General features: G+C 40.0%; 1 protein-coding gene across 1 annotated transcript in view; it reads left to right on the plus strand.

Moving 5' to 3' along the window:
- LOC309859554 (uncharacterized protein) overlaps positions 1–21,279 on the plus strand; it is a 367,688-nt gene that overhangs the window by 240,468 nt on the left and 105,941 nt on the right. The window lies entirely within an intron of this gene.

Genomic DNA, 21,279 nt, shown 5'->3' on the forward strand with positions numbered 1-21,279 from the left:
TTTGGTAAGAGTCAGTGAAGGAGATAGTTTGCCTTGGGGATTATAAAGACACAGGAAGCATAATCAATTCAGAAGTCCAAACTGGGAAACTGAGGCTGACCCTGACTCTATTCTACTCTTACCGTAGGACTACACTCCTGTCCCCATGACCCAGGGTCTCAGGTACTGCTACCAAGGTCCTGACAGTACATGCCACATGCAAGGAAGAATAAGAGGAGTCAGTCTAAATTATTGAAAACTCTGAATGGTATCCTGCTAATATAGTAATGTAATAGACTGAACCAGATGAGGTGGCCACTATGTCCATTTTTGAGCCACAAAAATGAAAAACTTGTTATATACCTACAATGGAATGTCTTCAGTCTTTTTTTTTTTAATTTAAAATTTAAAATTTTTTTAACTTTTTTTTTTTTTTTTTTTAAGATTTTTGTCAGAGAGCACAAGCAAGGGAAGCAGCAGGCAGAGGCAGAAGTAGGCTCCCCACTGAGCAGGGAGCCCGATGTGGGACTCCATCCCAGAACCCCAGGAGCATGACCTGAGTCAAAGGCAGATGTTTAACCAATGGAGTCACTCAGGCACCCCTAAGCTTCCAACTCTTGATCTCAGCTCAGGTCTTGATCTCAGGATTGTGAGTTCAAGCCCTGCACTGGGCTCTGTCCTGGACATCGAGCCTACTTAGGAAAAAAAATGTATTGCCCATTAAAGAAACTACCATAGAATCAATCACTATATTGTATACCTAAAGGTAATAAAACACTGCATCTTAACTATACTGGAATTGCAATAAGATTAAAAAAAGAGAGAAAGTGTCATAGACAAAACCATTTAAATCAAACTCCCTCAACAGATTATGGTAATATAAGAGCATTAAAAAAAAAAAAAAAAAACCTTTGAATAGACAAAATTCCTGAAAATGATGGAAGTATGCTAAGTGTAGTATTATTCAGACTTTTCTGGAGACACGATTAACCATGTTTCAGATGATGATAATGTGGAGGCCTGAAATTGCACAAGAAGTGGGAGGTGGTTGATGTGGAAATGGACTGACTTGTGGATCAGCACACATTGAAGTCTTAATGAAGTCTTGCAGGTAGAATGAGAAAATCTAGCAGCCTATTGTACTTTTTTTTTTTTTTTCTTTCTCACTCTGGGTTTCTAAGAGCGGTTTTTCTCCCTCTGTAGGCCCTTTCAGTCTGCCTTCTGTATATGGAGTAGCATTATCTCCTTGCTTTGTCTTTCAACCTATTGTCTCGGCTGTATTCAGAATGACTTTAAATAATACGATTCTGATCACATAACTCCCTAATAATGAGACTCGTCGATACACACAATAGGGCCTAAAGCCTTACTCTCTGAATCCAGGCCTTTCACTGTCTGACAGTAGACAGATATGAAAGGGCCTGGTCCCCAGAGCCGGACAGTCTGGGTTAGACACACGAAGAGCCACGAGCAGCGCCGCGCACGAGGCGGACCTCGCCGTGCGGATGGCAGAGCTCTGCCGTCCCTTCCGACTCCTTTCCATCCTCAACTCCTCCGTCTCCTCCGTCTCTCTTAACACTCTCCAGGCACTGCATATTTATTACGGAAACCGCACGACAACCCACGGAGCCGGGTTTTAAAAAAATCCACTCTTTTTATAACGCGCTCTGAGGCGCGCCCTGTATTGGAATCCATTAGGATGCATTTAGAAATCCTGATGCCGGACCCCACACGTGGAGATTCTGATGTAATCGGCTTGGAGAGGGACCCAGGCGTTGGTTTTTTATTCTCTAAGCCTCTGGTTGATGTTAATCTACAGGCAGAGAGGCAGAGTTCCGAGTTTGGCGATTTGCTCAGAGTTCTCTGACCTCACCAGCCAGCGGGCTCTGAGCTGCCTCCTTGCCCTGCTGGGCCACAGTCCATCCGGCCCTGTGACTTGGCTGGACCACTCCTTCCACTCCACGAAATCCCACTCCCTCACTTCTCCTCCGAGTGAACCTTTCCCCTCTTTCAAACCCTAGTTCACCAGTGGCCTCCTCGGTGGGTTGCGATAGTCAGTCTCCCCTAACTTTGGGCTCCTCGGTCTGCTGTGGGGCGTGCCTTGTATGGAACACATGCGTGCACAGGCCTGGCTCTCCTCCTGGACTAAACTCTTTGCAGGCAGGACTGTGAAGGAATGAATGAACGGCTGGATGACTGAGCGGTTTTAAGCCAGGTTCTTCCCTTAGAAGAACTGGATATCAGTTCAGTGTCCCTAAGTTTTTCCTTTAGGTGGTTAATTCCTCTCTGCCCCCTTTTTCTTTAGGTAACAGGCCTTGTTCTTTTTTTTTCCCTCTGTTGGACTTCCCAGAAGAAGAGTTCTGAAGTCCTGTTCTAAACATCCCCTGAGTTCTCCTCTGCTTGATATTTTGTAGGTCAAATCCTTCATTAGGAAATGAGTCTGAGTCCACTTTTCCTCTGGGCCTTTGGAGGGAGGCGAGGTAACAAAAGTGCGGTTTCTTACCACGTCATTCAGGAAAAAGTCTGGCCATCTTTCTTTCCTGAGAATTCCAGAGTCTCCAAGAAAACAGTTGAACCTGTGAAAAGCCACACTTTGGGAGGAAGAGAGACTGGACTTCTCTCTTGAGAACAGAAGCCTGTGTGGGCCCTCTGCTTTATCTCCAGCTGCAGGGGAGCCAAAGGTGTCCAGTGGTTCTAAGCCTTGGTGGGGAGGCAGTTACTGACAGAAGAGCCTTATGATTGGAGATGGGGGGGGGTGTCCTTGCAAAGTTAAGTTGCCAATTCTGCTTGGAAAACCCAGTGAAAATACCCTCTATGTCCAAAATAAGATCCCCCCAAGTCAACCAAGTGCTTTTCTTTCAACTGTAAGGTTTATTATTTTATAAAAAGAGTTGAAACAGGGACATGCAACAATGATTATTCTTTTACTATATCTGAAAGAGAAATTACACTGTTTTCAAGTTTTCATCAAGAGAAGCTGATTCTCTTTTTGTATGTGAAACCATCAGGGATTATAGTTTTGACATGATAAAGAATATTTTCTTACTGTGTTGACTATTCACGTTATAAAATTACCATAAACTATGAATAAACATTCACAGGGATGTTAGAATGGTTATTCTCTCAAATCCTCAGGGTGTGTTTGTGGAAAGCTGATTATTCTAACCACCTTAACAAGTTCTAATTCTTCTAATAAAACAAGGGTGTTGAGAAAGAGCAGCTTGAGACAAGTTTTATATAAATGAATCAACTTTCTGTGAAGGTTTTAAAGATTTTATTTATTAATTTCACAGAGAGAGATCACAAGTAGACAGAGAGGCAGGCAGAGAGAAGGGGGAAGCAGGCTCCCCACTGAGCAGAGAGCCCGATGCGGGGCTTGATCCCAGGACCCGGAGACCATGAGCTGAGCTGAAGGCAGAGGCTTAGCCCACTGAGCCACCCAGGCGTCCCTGTGAAGGTTTTAAAGAATAGTTTTGTGGGGTTCAAATTTTAATCGTGCCTCAGTGCCTCTATGGATTACTTCCCCCTCTTTAAGACACTTTGGTTTCATAAGGTGTATTGGAGAGGTTCATAGAGCAGGGAGACGAACTCACATTGATGGGTCTGTATAGGTGAAGGCATTAAAAGTGTCTACCGGGTGTAGAAACAACTGAATTTGTTGTCTCATTTCCAGCTATGAGATTTAGGTCTGGGGGGACACACTTGGTCTGAAAGGTTCTCTACGACCCATTTTGTTGTGATTTTTCTTTTATCTTTTTTAGTGGAGTTGACAATTATTCCTAGGTGGGTAGCTGTCACTGTCAAACATACCATGTCTCTCGAGTTTCAGTGAGTTAGTGTCTTACCACCAGCAGACTGGGGTGCATTTTATTCCAGCTTAATGGCTAAAGCAGCGTGGTTATCTGAATCCACTGAAAGATATTAAGAGACTCGAGGAAGAACAGTTTGGCAAATATACTCCCCACATGTCATAAACGGTGATGCAAAAAGTCTATCTCAGTCCAAAGACCGTATGCTCCTTTCTGCGCAGTGACTAGTGTGCTTGCCAGAGAAGATTGTCTTGAATGTATTTCTATCATAAATTGTCATAGTTCTCTTGTAACCTTTCTCACACCAGGCATTTACCTCCTATTTTTTTTTTAAAGGGCAAAGTTCTAATCAAGGTCCCTTTTCCACATTAATGACCTTAAGAGGATAGTTGCAAGGGCTTCTAGAATTTTCCAATCTTTAATCAATAGGGTAGAAATAGCAGTATGTTCAATAGAAAACTTGGCATCTAACTGTTAGTTTTTTGAGTAGGGATAATGCCCTCTTTATCTTTCATTCCTCCATGCTCCACAGGGTTTCTGGGGTCCTTTAGGTACCTAGCAGGTGTTTGTTAGATGAACAAATCTTTTGGCATGGCTGTTCTTGCAGGAAAAAAAATAACTTTTTAAAAACAAAAAATAGAAGTGGACTAGCGGCGTTTTATGTATGGGGATTTTCTTTTATCTACAGCATGACAGAATCTGGGGTAGAACATTGGAAGCATGTTCTATATCACTCCTTGCCCCTTCTTCCCATGCTGTTCTTTCGCAGCCATGCCCTTTATATTCTTTGGTAAAGAAGCGGATTGTGACCATTAGTTAGAAGTTGACCTATTCGTCCCCATACGGGGTAGGGGCCTTCCTGTAAAATATGGGGATATGACTAGGTGTTCAGATGTGACACCGGTCAGATCGTGTTCCCTAGACAGAGCCCAAGAATGTGGCAGTTGCCCAGAGTTATGTCTGTTCCTGTGTGAGATACTCTCCTCTGTAACGGGATTGTGGGAGGAGAAGGGAGGTTACTTTCTGTTCTTCAATGGCAAATTTTTAGAGTTCTACTTTTTAGAACATGCAAAAAATTTCTTACAAGGACTATCTTAGTTCTTTTTTTTTTTTTAAGATTTTATTTATTTGACAGAGAAAGACACAGTGTGAGAGGGAACAGAAGCAAGGGGTGTGGGAGAGGGAGAAGCAGACTCCCCACTGAGCAGGGAGCCCGATGCAGGGCTGGATCCCAGGTCTGGGATCATGACCTGAGCTGAAGGCAGATGCTTAACAAATGAGCCACCCAGGAGCCCTTAGCTCTTTTAACTCTGGAACTTTGTGCTAGTTGTCTAGCCTATCTGAATTTAAACTTCTTAATTTCTATGAGAGACATAAGTTTATATAGCTACATTAGATATGGTCAAAATTAGTGCTTTTCTTAAGTAGCTTAGAAATATGAATTTATTATTATAAAAATGATATGAACTCATTACATTTTAAATACCAGACTCTTTTTTTTTTTTTTTTTCCCACTTGCAACACTGACTGTATTGGTAGGGGATTAGGGAAACAGTGGAACGAGAAATACAAAACCAGGTAGAGAGGCCGGGCATTGCAGGGGCCAGGACCCCCTAGAACGCCTCACTTTCATCTTCGCCGACCATAGACTCTGTTCCCACTTCTTCATAATCCTTCTCCAGAGTGGCCAGGTCCTCCTGGGCCTCTGAGAACTCTCCTTCCTCCATGCCCTCGCCCATGTACCAGTGCACAAAGGCCCGTTTGGCGTACATCAGGTCAAACTTGTGGTCGAGGCAGGCCCAGGCCTCGGCGATGGCTGTGGTGTTGCTCAGCATGCACACGGCCCGCTGCACCAGACTATACAGAAAAAACTATAAGTTGCAAGATGACAAATCATCAAAAATCTTGCCACCTAGAGATAACTAACTTATATTAATATTTGAACATATGTATACACAGAGTGGCAGATGGACAAAAATGGCTTAGGAAAAATTGGATTATAGTATATTTGCTTTTTATTAACAAAACTATTAAGTTACAGTTGCTTGAATTTAACTGAAAAAAAAATGAGTGAAATAAAATGAAAAAGATTGCTGCATTTCAGAAAAATGTCTCTGTGGCACTGTTGAGATTCTGATCGCTCTCCATAGTACCCTGCATCCCTTGTCTAAGGCAGCGACCTTACAGATGTTTGTTGAATGAGTGTATGAATATGTTTCTGTATTTGTTTTTGAGAATTGATTTTTCTCAAACAGATAATAATTCAGCCTTGCATAGCTTTGAACTCAAGGTCGATTTTGTGTTTGTTCATGGATTATTAATTCTTTTGTAAACATTTATTGAGACGTTATTTCTTAGGCACCATGCTAAGTTCTGGAATGCATGTTAATGCACATCCCCCCGTGACTTTCTCTAGATCCCCAAACCCCTGCTAGACCTGCCTTTGCCTCATCTGTGGTTCCTCAGCCTCTCACTCTGGGTCTCCAGTCTTACTGGCTTCCAGTCTTCTTGAATGCTTTTTCCTTGAGGCTTTCAAGTAGATTACTCTTTCCTTAGAACACTATTCCCTCTCTTTTTGCCTGGTGTGATGGTTGACTATTTGTATCAATGTGACTGGGTGTCTAACTATCTGGTTAGACATTATTCTAAGTGTGTCTGGGAGGGTGTTCCTGGATGAGATTAGCACTTCAATCAGTAGACAGAGTAAAGTAGGAGTGTCTTCCCCAATGTGGGCGAATGTCCTTCAATGCATTGAAGGGCTAAATAGAAAAGAAGTCTGAATAAGGTAGAATTTACTCTCTCTGACTGTCTTCTTGCTGGGACATTGATCTTTTTCTGCCTTTGTACTGGACTTGAACTTAGGCCATCGGTTCTCCCAGTCCCCCAGCTCGTCAACTGCAGATCTGGGGACTTCTCTGTCTCCATAACTGCCTCAGCTAATTCCTTATAATAAATTTTTCTGTCTATGTCTATAGATCTAAGGAAAGATACATAAATTTATGTATAACTTTATAGATTAAAATGTATTTGCCAGTTGGTTCTGTTTCTCTGGAGCACCCAAATATACCCAGCTTCTCTCAATTCCTCCTTTAACTCAAATGTTTCTTTTTCCCCTGTGGGAAGCCTTCTAGACCAAACCAGATCCCTTTGTGGTATACTTTGTACGTTCTGTGTTTAAGCTTTTCACAATGAGTATTTGTACACTTGTTTATGTGGTCATCCCATTGTCTTTCTCCCCAACTACCTGCCCCATGGGCAGGAAGCCAGGGTCCTCACATTGTATCCCCATTGCCCAGCAAGGCTTGGCCATGTAGTGGCTACTTAAACATTTCATTTCCCGAGTAGCACATGAAAGTTAAATAAAGGATGGCCCTTACCCTCAAGGAGCTTATTATACTCTATTGAGGATAAATGAGTTAATTATGGTAACATATGAAAAATGCTAGAACAGACATATATTTGTAGATAATTGTAAGTAGAAGAGATGGGCATTTGTAGATATTTGGGTATTTGAAGGATAAGGAAGAGAATGAAGTGTTTATGTGGGGTTGGAAGTGGTGGTGGTGGGAGACATGGGATGAGATGGTGGAGAGTCAAAGCACTCTGCCCAAGAGCCACTTTAGGAAAATGCTCAAAGCATTAAACAGGGATACGCTCAGGGATGTGCAGGTCATTGAGTGTGGCCGCAGCCAAAGTCGAGGAGTGGAAAGAGATGAAGAGGAAGAGGACCATGGGGCAAAATCTGATTGACTTTAAATGCTCCTGGAAACTTAGGCTGCATCATAAAAATGTTTTCGAAATGGAAGAGAATCTTTGCATTCGGGGCGGGGTGGGGGGTGTATTTATTTATTTATTTTTAAAATTTTCATTTTTAAATTTTTTAATTTACAGGTTACAAGAGGTCACTTCATTTGTCTCACTAAAAATTAAATTATTTCTTATGTCGGTTTTAGTCTGGTATTTATATGAAACCATGGAAATAAAGCTTGTTATAGAAGACAAAACTATAATTAAACCTGTGGATGGGATATAAAAATTAAATGTAGGGAACTCACCAGAAAGCTACTCTGGATGCCTAGACTAAGACGAAAGGAGAGGTAAAGATCTCTAATTTTATCATGTAGGTCTTTTAGGAAACAAGTTTCCTTTTTTTGTCAAATGGACTCTGGCTGGTGATAATTTAGACGATTCTAGTATTCTTGAAAAAAATGGAGTGGTTGGATTAGAGACTCTTTTTTTTTTTTTTAATATTTTATTTGTTTATTTAACAGAGAGCTAGAGAGAGAGCACAAGTAAGCAGAGTGGCAGGGAGAGGGGGAGAGAGAGAAGCAGGCTATCTGCTGAGCAGGGAGCCCGATGTGGGGCTCGATCCCAGGACCCTGGGATCACGACCTGAGCCGAAGGCAGCTGCTTAACCAACTGAGCCACCCGGGCGCCCTGGAAACCCTTTGTATGGAAGGATGTCACCTAGGAAAGTGATGACACGTAGTGCTTGCTGCCGATTACTTCTAACAGGTAGACTGTTAAGCTGTACGTCACTCTTCTGTTCATGGAGAGAGAAAGTTTCTTGAAAGTACTAAATTGCTCCCCAGTTAATGCCTCTGACATTAACATTCTTTTAGGAAATACAGATTCTCATCTAGTCTTTGCCAATAACTAGGGTAGCAAAACCAGGGAACATGATAGATTCCTGGGACTCACATTCAGACTTTGGGTTCACAAGGTCTAGAATGGAGCTCAGGATTCATTTTTTAAAATTAATTTATTTGAGAGAGAGAAAAGGAGAGAGTGTGCACAGTGTGGAGCAGGGAGGGACAGAGGGAGAGAATCCCCAGCAGTCACCCCACTGAGTGTGGAGCCCGATGCGGAGCTTGATCCCATGACTCTGAGACCATGACCTGAGCTGAAATCAAGAGTTGGATGCTCAACTGAAAGAGCCACCCAGGTGCTCCCAGGAATCAATTTTTTAAAAACTCCTAACTGGGGGCTTGATGTCTTAATGCAAACTAGAGGATAGAAGACAAAATCTCAGTGTCATGCAGGAGAGCAGTCTGTGCAATGCTGGGCACCATGAAATGGGGTATGAGAAATTCCATTCACCTGCCTGGGGGAAGGACCAAGAAAGCAGAGCTTCGGGTGATAGAAGAGAAAAGAATCTTCTGTGAGAACATGGACACTGCTCAGACATTAGGACTCCCATGGAAAATGATGTCACTTAAAGATAAGCTCCCCATGTAAAAAATTGAAAGCTCACATGAGAAGACACCATGAAGGAGAATTATCACCCTGGAGAACTGACATCATAAGAACTAACAAGACAGTAAATAATATGAGTTGGAGAGGATGTGGAGAAAGGGAACCCTCTTACACTGTTGGTACGAATACAAGTTGGTGCAGCCACTTTGGAAAACAGTGTGGAGATACCTTAAGAAACTAAAAATAGAGATGTCCTATGACCGTGCAATTGCACTACTGGGTATTTACCCCAAAGATACAGATGTAGTGAAAAGAAGGGTCATCTGTACCCCAATGTTCATAGCAGCAATGACCACAGTCGCCAAACTGTGGAAAGAACGAAGGTGCCCTTCTACAGATGAATGGAAAAAGAAGATGTGGTCCATATATACTATGGAGTATTGTGCCTCCATCAGAAAGGATGAATACCCAGCTTTTGCAACAATATGGACAGGACTGGAAGAGATGATGCTAAGTGAAATAAATCAAGCAGAGAGAGTCAATTATCATATGGTTTCACTTACTTGTGGAGCATAAGGAATAACATGGAGGACATTGAGAGATGGAGAGGAGAAGGGAGTTGGGGGAAACTGGAGGGAGAGACAAACTGAGAGACTGTGACTCTGAGAAACAAACTGAGGGTTTTGGAGGTGAGAGGGTTGGGAGGTTGGGTGAGCCTGGTGGTGGGTATTATGGAGGGCACATATTGCATGGAGCACTGGGTGTGGTACATAAACAACGAATGCTGGAACACTGAAAGAAAAAAAAAAAAAAAAAAAAACTAAGGATAGTAACACAATAAGATTTCCAAAAAGATAAAAGAAGAGCTAGAAAACATAAGGCCAGCACAGGATAGTATGATAAATGAATAGACAAAATTGAAAAGAAACTGAATAGAAATGATAGAAAATAAAGTATAGCCATTACAGGTGGAAAAAAAAATCCCCCAAATAAAAAATCTAAATATAGATTGGACACACCAGAAGAGATTGACTTACCTGGGAGAAAGATCTGAGAAAATTATCTAAGATGTAGCACAGAGAGAAAAAGGAAAATAGGAAAGAGAAATTAGAAGAAATAAAGCCAAGACTGAAGGAGCACATGGAGTCTCCAGTAGGAAAAGAAAACGCACATGCAGAAGTCATACACAGAGAACTGGCAAAATGTTAATATCTAATAGAAATCCTAGATGCTACCAGAGATAATGTATAGATTATCTACAAAGAGTGACCATAAACTATGCTGGTAGGGTTCTTATCAGAAATAAGATGCCAGGAGACCACAGAATGAGGGCTTCCTAATGCAGGAAACGAAGCGCAACCTAGAATTTTATACCCAAACCATTCAGGAGATATGATGAAAAAAAGACAGACATAAACATACAAAGCCTGAGAGAGTTTGTCTCTTGCTGACCCTGTAAAAAGGGATTCCCCATGGATGTTTCCTTCTTGCTAAGGCACAACAGAGAAGGAAAGAGAAAGAAACAAGAAACACTTGATGGGGAAATGGGTAAGAATGTTGGCAATTCTAAATATAAGTTGGCATAGAAAAGACCAGTTAATGGGAGTTTTAAAATCAAGTGAATCCAAGAGCAGGCTGTGGTAACAAACATTAAAAAAAAAAAGAGGCTTGGAAGTTAGGAATCAAAATACTCCAGCCTTGTATTAATGTGAGCAGGATTCAGATACTTATTTAAATTTTTAAAAAATTTATTCATTTGTCTGAGAGAGAGAGAGAGAGAGAGAGGTGCACAAGCAGGCAGAGGGAGAAGCAGGCAGAGGCTCCCCACTGAGCAAGGAGCCCAATGCAGGACTTGATCCCAGGACCCTAGGATCATGATCTGAGCTGAAGGCAGAAGCTTGACTGACTGAACCACCCAGCCATCCCTCAGATACTTATTAACTTTAGATCTGTCTAAATGTTTATGGAAAATTGTAAGAGTAACTATAAAGAGAATAAAAATGGGAAGCATGATTTCTAAACCAGTATGTAGAGATAGAACTCCATAGAAGACCAAAAAAAGTAGCAAAGAAAAACCAAGGTAAAAAACACAAAATAAGATTATATAAATAAGTTATGCCAGCATTCACAACAAATGTAAATTAAAATTATTGATTCAAAGACAGTCTCAAAAGACATGAAGATAAAAATACTGCTCAAAAAAGCTACATCAAAAATACAATGACTCCTTCAATGAAAATAAATGAAATATATCTTTATGTACCCTGGTTAAATTTAGAAGAAAATGTTCATTGAAAAATCCCAGTTACAGAATATATACAGTACTATATTTATGTATATATTTTTTAAAACCTTACTATACAATATGTTGTTTAGGGACACACACATTTATACTAAAAATGGAAAAAATACATATGGGAAGGGAACATACCATCTTCAAGATAATTGTCTTGAGAGAGAAACTGTGGAGGGATAAAAAGCATACTTGAAATGTATCTGTACTGATTTTTCCATGTTAAAAAAAAAAAAACTCCAGAGAAAACCTGGAAAAAATGACAAAGTGAGTAAGTGATCTGTGCTGGGCAGTTGACTGACTTAATATCCTGCATTTCTGTATATTTGAAAGGTCCAGAGATATTCCAAAGCTCCAGCGTGCTACTAGTTTGGGAACAAGTAGGGTCGATGACCCTGTCCCTTCTAAGTTCAATACTGTTCAAGTCCACAGTTTATTTTGAAAAGTGCCTTGTTGTGTTTCTTTAGACCCAAGGCTCTGTGTTTCTGGAGAAGCTAATAAGGATTGGACCATGAAACTGCCAAAGACTTAAAGGGAGCAGTTTAATCGTGGGCTGTCACATTGAATTGGTGGCTTCTGCTTGAGCCATCTGTTCCAGTCATAGTGCGTTGTATCCCAACCTACATGTTTGGCAGGGTGTCTTTCCCGTCATTATCCTTCAAAGAACTCGAGATTGGAATTTTTAAAAATTTCAAATTGGATGCGAGGGAGAAATCGGTGGGTGAAAGGCTCTAGATGACATGTTTTCATGCCTGGCATTTTTCATGGGGGAAGGGGGGGTGTGTGGAAAAGTATAATTAGATGACACTTGCAAGTGTTGTCCGATAGAGCTCTGTGGGAAATTCCCCCCACCCCCACCTCCAAGCAGAATTATCTCCATGTCTTGCCAATGTGTTCTTTTCAGTGACTCTTAATATCCCATCCAGAATTAGAAATGGAAAAAATAATTGGGTCAGCTCATTTTTGCTTTGCCAACGCAGGTGTTTTCCAACAACATGTTTTTCGTGGTGGTGCCCGGTTCTAAATAACAAGCCTGTGCACTGTGCAATTATTGTGATGAAAGATGATAAAACAGTGCCCCTTTTGTGCAGTGAGGGTGCTTTCATCATGGCTGTTGTACACAGCATCTTTGGAGAACCAATGGATTTCCACATCTGCATTGCAGACCCTTGACAAACTTTCTGCAAATCAGGAGTGAGAAGGATCTGGATGTTTTATAGGATAAGCAGAGCTACAGGTTGCCTTATTTTTTGAAGTCTTGGCTCTAGCCAGGTGTGGCATAGCCCCAGGAAGTAGTATAACCCTATCTTAGATATTTCAAGACAGCTTTGATTTCACAGGATATGTCCTGTGGTTCTCCTAGTACCCAACAGATGATGGTCATTTTAAGTATAATACTTTCCAAAATGGAACCACCCCCCCCCTTCAATGATAGACCTATCACTGTGCCTCTTATCTGTATTTGTTGTGGCATATATTATTTTGTGTTGTGATGACCTATCTGCCTTTCCCACTATGTTGAGAACAGAGTTTGTGTCTTGTTTGTCTGTATTTTCCCAGGACCCTAGCACAGTACTTGGTACCTAATTGATATTACGTAGATATTTTTGAATGAATGAATTAAGACTTAATCTTAGGACCTCATGAATGGGAGGTGTTTATGATGCCCTAACCTATTAGGGGGTACCATGGTTATGTGGCATAATTAGTGCTGGCAAATAACTTCAGAAAATACACAAATTTAACTAATCACAGTAAGAATTTTGAGTGTGTGTGAGCTAGTAAGATGTGGTTTTAGAGGGCATGGAGGGTATGAAAGACGACTTCTTCCCTGTCCCAAAGGGAAAGTAAGACAGAAATAAAAATAAGAGAAATGAAATGATGCTAATTGGGAATGTCGACAATTCTTCAACAGGTTCAAAGGTGACAGGAGTTTTGGGCTAGTTTAAAATAAATTGGTTTTATCTCTTTAGGCACTGTACATCAGAGTTTTAGGGAGATAATAAGTGGCATCCCTTTCCCCCCATTTTTAAAAATATTCTAATGTGAATAAGACCACTTTTTTGTATGACCACAATACAATGATGATATCCAAAAATTCAAGATACATACAAAAATATTGCCTAATACAACATCCATATTTCTAGTTGCTCAATAATGTCCTTTACAGCTGATCTCCCCCGTGTATTGTATTTATTTATTATGTCTCCACAGTTTCATTTAATCTAGAACACTCTCCTAGTGTCCATGAGTTGGATACTTAGGAAGTCCTGACCAGGTCGTCTGGTAGAATGTTCTGTAATCTGGATTGGTCTATGAGTTTCCTTATGATCAAACAGAATTAAACATTCTTCCTAAGAACTCCATGCAGTGATGTTATGTCCTCCTTATTGCATCACATCAAGAGGCACAAGCCAGAAGTTTGTCCCATTGGTAGTAATAGTAAATTCCATCACTTAGTTCTAGTATTCCTCTCCAGATTACTGTAAAAATTCCCTGTTGAGTTCATCATCTGTAGGGTGTTGCTTTGTGACTGTGTGAATATTCTGACCTCAATACGCTTTACCCAATGAACTTCACTCAAGGATTTCAACATTCATACTTGATCCTTGCCTGACTGAATCAATTATTTCATCAGTGGTAGAAAAGCAGTGATTTTCTGAATCTATTCTTTTACATTTCTTAGTTGACATTTTTTTAAAAAAAGATTTTACTTACCCATTTGACAGAGAGAGAGAGGAAACACAAGTAGGGAGAGCAGCAGAGGGAGAGGGAAAAGCAGACTCCGCACTGAGCAGGGAGCCAGATGTGGGGCTCCATCCAAGGACCCTGGGATTGTGACCTGAGCCGAAGGCAGCCGCCCAACCAACTGAGCCACCCAGGTGCCGTGTAGTTTCAAGATTATTGTGCTAATATCACTGCCTATGACAAACCACCAAGTAAAGTTCAAGACCTTTGGGCAGTTCTTTTTGTTCATAGACTATATCCTAAGTGTGTGCAGTCAAAGGACGGTGCTGTAAAAAATTGAATTAATTCCTTATCTTTTCTATGTGGTGTTGTCAACTTGATACACAGTTATATTAATGTATGTCTGTTTATGTTCAGTTTTATAGTTTTTCATTCTGTTGGCTTAATACTGATTTTGAAAAAGAAAAACAGGTACATGATTCAAAAGTTGAAGACTACACGAGCACTGGGTGTGGTGCATAAACAATGAATCTTGGAACACTGAAAAAATAAAATTAATAAAAAAAAAGATTGCACGAAAGGTACAGGCAGAAGCTTCCTTGCTATCTTTATCCTTTCTAGAGCTCTATTCCTGCTCTCCCCCTAGATAACTTTTTATTAGATTTTGGGCAACCATTATGTTTGAAAAATGTAGTAAAATACATACATACGTACATGTGTGTATCTGAAATGTGTATGCATGTGTATATTCTTATGAAAAAATTTTTACTCAAATATTATGCTAAATAATTCCTTTGAACCTCACTTTTTTCATTTAATAATGCATCCTGGTAGTTATTCTATGTCACTTTATAGAGATATTTCTCTTTTATTAAATGGTTCATATTATGTGAAGGTACCCTAAGTTTATGCAACCAGTGTTTGGTGAATAGGCATTTGAACTGTTTCTACTGTTTTGCTATTTCAGATAACACAGTAGTGAACAGCTTGTTCATATGCTGTTTCTTTCTTTTTTTTTTTAAAGGTTGTAGATGTTACCTTTAATTGGACTTTAAAAATTAATATGGTGAAACAGTGTGCCGGGATTTGCCCTTTTGCCATTGACCAGATTAAAAAAAGCCTGCATACTTGTCTCAACTCTTTTTTGTTTGTTTGTTTGCTTGTTTGTTTGAGGTATTTTTTTTTGAACACTCATGAAAGAAATTGAAGAAGACACAAAAAGATGGAAGACCATTCCATGCTCTTGGATCGGAAGAATAAACATTGTTAAAATGTCTATACTGCCTAGAGCAATCTATACTTTTAATGCCATTCTGATCAAAATTTCACCGGTATTCTTCAAAGAGCTGGAACAAATAATCCAAAATTTTGTATGGAATCAGAAGAGACCCCGAATCGCTAAGGAAATGTTGAAAAACAAAAATAAAACTGGGGGCATCACGTTACCTGATTTCAAGCTTTATTACAAAGCTGTGATCACCAAGACAGCATGGTACTGGCATATGCTGTTTCTTACTTGTAGAAGTGACTTCTCCACGTAAATTCCAGAAGTGAGATTTCTGGGTAAAAAGTTACTCACTTGAATTCTGCATCAATTTGAAATAGAGAAATCAGACAGATTTAGAGGAAAATGTCAGCTCTGTGACTCTCAGAGCAGTTGAAAAACTGTGGCTTTGGTGCTTCCTCTTGCAAATCCCCACGTTGGCAGACTTAACCACCTTGTCTAGCCCATTCTGGAAGACTATAGATTGGACATATGGACAGAGTTTCTATCGCTAAGCTTACACCTTTGCCCAGGGGAGACCAAAGCACTTACACGCTGCAGGAAGGCAGATGCCAAGGGAGAGCAGAGAGCCACAAGACCCACGTCTTTATCCCAACCCCACGCATCAGTGAAGGCCCTCGTCCTCCCATAAGGAGGGAAAGTGAAGGTCGGAGAGAGGGAGTGTTACTCTGACTGAGGTCCTTCTTGTGGGACATAGAGAGAGAGGAGAGTCTTCCCTCTTTCCCCAAACCCTATAGCATTAGAATCCTTTGGTGGACTCTGGTAGAGGGGGTGAATGCTGGGAACATCTGAAGTATAGATTAAAAATGAAAAAGGAGAAACAAGTAAAACCTAGGAAGCATAGAGACTGCTATTCACATACTCCATTGAATGGCTTAAAGAAGCTCTGTGCCAGTTTCCCTCTACCCATGTGGCATAATTTAAAATGTAAAATTCGGGGGGCACTTGGGTGGCTCAATGGGTTAAGCCTCTGTCTTTGGCTCAGATCATGATCTCAGGGTCCTGGGATCGAGCCCCGCATTGGGCTCTCTGCTCGCCAGGGAGCCTGCTTTCCCCCACCACCCCTCTGCCTGCTCCTCTGCCTACTTGTGATCTCTGTCTGTCAAATAAGTAAATAAAATCTTTAAAAATAGATAAATAAATAAAATGTAAAAATCTGGCACATTTCTGCCATGATGGCGCCTGTCGGGTGAGGATGGGACATCTTTGTGGACGCCGCCATGCTGGAGCTTGTGTTCTTTGCTTACATGTCTTGTGCTACCATGATCTCAGGGAGGACTCGTCATATCCACATGGGTTCTACAGAAAATTTCCTGGGCTGGGAGGGGCCCCGGGGGGGGTTGCTTGTATTCCTTCTTGCCTATAAAGTGTTGCTGAAGCATTTAGGACACTAGTGTGGGGGAGGGGGTGGTGGTGGTGGTGGTGGTATTTGGCGTTTAAATTCTCCAGAGGCTGTTTGGCAAATAGCTATGCTTTTAAGTATTTTGTATAAAGGAGGGCAGTGCTTCGACTCATCAGGCTAGTACGTTGAAGTATATGACTCCAAAAGTGCTTAAAGAAAACATTTCCATGTTTTCCTTTAGGTGATTAAAAATTAAACATTTTCAATAATGTTTCATTGCGAATATGAAAAATTCATACCCAGAGTCTGATGATAAGATTTTGGGCTTCTTTGAAGTTTTATTTTGGAATATAGGAGTTTTTTCTTACTCATATGGTAAACATTGAAACCCTAGAGAAATGTGTAAAGAAGAAAGTGGGAGTTCTTTATAGTCCCGCTCTGCCGAGATCATCTTTCTTATAATTTGGCTAGAGCCCTTCAGCTTTTTGTGTATTTTCTTGTTCGTTATTCTTTTCCTACAGTTGGGTTGTTCAGTTACCTTCCTTTTTCTTGGATTATAGGAGCCAATAACTTTCTTTTCTCTCCTAGCCTTTTACGTATCTTGCCATTTATACTCAAAAGTATCTTTACTGATACATATTTCTCTGCTAATAAAATTCCCATGCTATGTCCATTTGTTTTCCTGAGTAGATTTTCTTAATATATAAACTCATATTTTAAAAATATATGAGTTGTATTTTGAAGTTTTGACTTTAGACAATGAAGTAATAAAAGGTTTTATAGACTCACACAGTTGTTGAATAGATCTCTAGAGGAAAAGTTGGTAGAGAAGTAAAAAAGGTTCAGACACTTTGAGACAGATTCTATCAAATTACACAGAAGAAAATGGCACCAATTTATATTCCCATCAGTAGAGCAGATAGTACCGGTGTCCTCCCAACGAGATGGTAGCCCAATTCTTTGCAAATAGAATAGGAGACAAATGTTGTATGGTGTTTACTTGTATTTTAAAATTCTGTGGAAGAATACCTCTTAACATACTTATTACCTATAACAGGACAAAGACAAAAATAGCAGATTTCTTGTTGAAATTGATATAAATCAGGGGACCATAGAACAAGATCTTAAAAAAAGTACTGATAGAAAAACCAACATCCTTGAATTCTATATCCATTGAAAGTTTACTGGGATTTTTTTGTCATTGTTGTGTAAATCAGTAGACTGATTCAATGCAATTCCAATAAAAATGTCAATAAGGCTTTTTTTTTTTTTAAATAAAGAAACTGAGAAGTGGATCTCAAATTCATATGGAAATGTGAAGTGTGGAATAATTAAAAGGACTTTGTGAAGAACAAAGTTGGAGGACTTACAGGACCTGAATTGCAGGCTTATTTAAGTCCACAGCAATCAGGGCAGTGGGGAATGCATTGGGATAGACAAGAAGTAAAGTAAATAGAAGAGAACAGGGTCCAGTAATAACTCACGTGTTGATGGTCCGTTCGTTTTTGATAAAGCTACAAAGGCAATTTAGTGAAGGATAATTTTTTTTAACGGATGATGTTAGAACCATTAGACCTCTGTATTTTAAAAAAAAATTAATATAGATTCCTGTCTCACACACAAGACAAAATGAGTTGAACGGATCCTAGACCTACATGTGAATGTAAACCTGCAAACCTTCTGGGAGAAAACACTTGCGACTTTGGATCAGGCAAAGATTTCTTTAAAATGGCATCAAAAGCACAACCCATAAAAGAAAAATTAGACCTTGTCAGAATTAAGAACTGCTCCTCTTTGATGGATATTTGTAAGAGCGAAAATACGAGCTATGGAGAGAAAGCATTTGCAAATCATTCTGACATAGTATTTATGTCCAGAGTATAATTTTAAAACTCCTAAAACTCAGTAACAAAAAACAACTGAATAAAAACTGTGTGAAGATTTAGACAGTTCACTAAAGAAAATATACGGATGGCAAATAAATGTATGAAAAGATACTCAACATTATCATCATTGAGGTAAATGCAATTTCTTTACTTATATAAAAGGTTTTATTTATTCCCTGCTGAGCAAGAAGCCTGATGCAGGGCTCAAGTCTGAGACCCTGGGGTCATGACCTGAGCCAAAGGCAGATGCTTAACCAATGGAGCCACCCGGGTGCCCTAAAGTCGATGCAATTTAAAACCAACAGAATCCATCACACCTTTTAGAATGTCCGAAATTAAAAATGACCGTCATAGCAACTGTTGGAAAAGATGTAGAGTAACTGGAATTCTCTGATTTGCTGCTGGAAAGACTATGAAATCATGCCAGAACTCCAGAAAATAGTTTGGTAGATTCTTCAAAAGTGAAGCATATATTTATGATCCAACCACTTCGCTTCTAGGCATTTACCCAAGAGAAATGAAAAGAGATGTCCCCATAAATACTTGTACACAAATACGTATAGCAACTTTATTTGTAACAACCAAGTCTGGACACAACCCAATGCCCATCAATGGGTAAATGGAGAAACAAAGTGTGGTATGTCTATGTAATGAAGTAGGATTCAGCAATACATGTGATGAATTATTGATCCTTGCAACAATATGGATGAATCCCCAAGTACTTAGGCCTTGTGTTGGAAACCAGACCACAGAAATAGCAGGATTCCGTTTATATAGAATTCTAGAAAATGCAAACTAAAGTGACAGCAGCAACAAGTTGTGGAGAGTGGGAGATAGAGCAGAATATGAGGGAGGATTATAAAGGGGTTGAAGGAAACTTTAGTGAAGTTAGTGGATACATTCATTATTTTGATTGTCTTATTGGTTTTATGAGGGTATATACGTCAAAACTAATAACGTATTTCTTATGAGTGTGGAGTTTATTATATACCTCAATAAAGAGTTTTTTGTTTTATTTGTTTTTTGAAGGTTTATTTATTTGAGAGAGAGTAATCATGAGGGTGGGCAGGGCAGAAAGAGAAGCATAAACCTGGTTGTGCAAGGAGCCAGTGGGGGGCTCAGTCCTAGGACCCTGAGATTGTGACCTGAACCGAAGGTAGACACTTAACCCACTGAGCCACCCAGGTGCCCCAAGAGTTTTTTGTTTTAAAGCTGGCACTGTAGAAACCTGTTAACCATAGGTGGATTGATCTAGAACGTGGTCTTAGAGGCTGATACACAGGGATGACAGGCCCAACTGTACACTTTGGACAAATTTCTTTCTATAAATCTCCATTTATTCATTATGGAGGATAATGGTGAATTAAAAATGTATTCTGCACGCAGAATGGGGATCATGTTTCAACAGACTTGTGACAAGGATCACTTGTACTAGGAAATATAAATTGTATGTAATTATAGAAGAGGGAACCCTTGTACATTGTTGGTGGGAATATAAATTGTTTTCCCCGTGGAAAACCGTGTGGAGATAACTCAGAAAATTAAAAATAGAACTGCTGTATGCTCTAGCGATTCTATTGAGTGTATATCCAAAGGAAATGAAAACAGTGTATCAAAGACACCTGTGTCCTCATGTTTATTGCAGCATTATTCACAATAGCCAAGATACGGAAACAACCCAAGTGTTCCTCAACAGATAAATGGGTAAAGATGATGTGGTGGGCGCCTGGGTGGCTCAGTTGGTTAAGCGACTGCCTTCGGCTCAGGTCATGATCCTGGAGTCCTGGGATCGAGTCCTACATCAGACTCCCAGCTTGGCAGGGAGCCTGCTTCTCCCTCTGACCCTCCCTCTTCTCATGCTCTCTCTCATTCTCTCTCTCAAATAAATAAATAAAATCTTAAAAAAAAAAGATGGTGTGGTATATGTATATAAAGCAGAATATTCAGTCATGAGAAAAAAGAAAATCCTGCAATTTGCTACAACAGGGAGGGATCTCGAGGACATTATGTGAAGTGAGATAATTCGGACAGAAAAAGACAAATATGTATGAAATCACTGCATATGAAGACTGTATGAGATATGATTTCATATAGGTGGTATCTGAAAAACCCGAACTTGTATAAGGGAAAATGGTGGTTACTGGGAGCTCATAATAAAAGGGGAATAAGAGAAATGTTTAAGGGTATAAACTTGCACCTGGCAGAAAAATACGTCCTGGAAATTTAATGCCCAGAATAGTGATTGTAGACAACAATACTGTCTTATAAACATTCAACTTGTTAAGAGATGATCTTAATTACTCCTTTCATTAAAAAAAGTGAGAGTTAGATGATAGGTGAGCTAATCTACAGGGGATCCTCTTGTCCTATTTAAATGTATTGAATCCACATGTTATGAATGACGGGTCCATTACATTTCTTTCTTTTTTTTCAAGACATATCTATTTTAGAGAAAAAGAGAAGGGGCAGAGGGAGAGAATCTTTAGGCAGACTCCCCGCTGAGGTGCAGAGCCAGATGTGGAGCTCCATCTCACGACCCATGAGATCATGACCCGAGCTAAAGCCAAGAGTCAGACGCTTAACTGACGCAGCCACCCAGGTGCTGTGGTCCATTGCATTTCAATAAGAAATTATCTGCACAGTAGTAATTATACAATAAGTAGCCCTTTTATTATTAGACATTGGGAAGCTGAGGGATAATTCTTGGAAATATGCTTCAGGGTCAGTGGGAGACTGGGGCCATGCAGCAAACACAAACGAAACTGTGCCCGAAGTTGGTTTCTTTCTTTTTTTTTTTTTTT

This window comes from Mustela nivalis, assembly GCF_964662115.1.
Source record: "Mustela nivalis genome assembly, chromosome: 2".
NCBI classification, from domain to species: Eukaryota; Metazoa; Chordata; class Mammalia; order Carnivora; family Mustelidae; genus Mustela; species Mustela nivalis.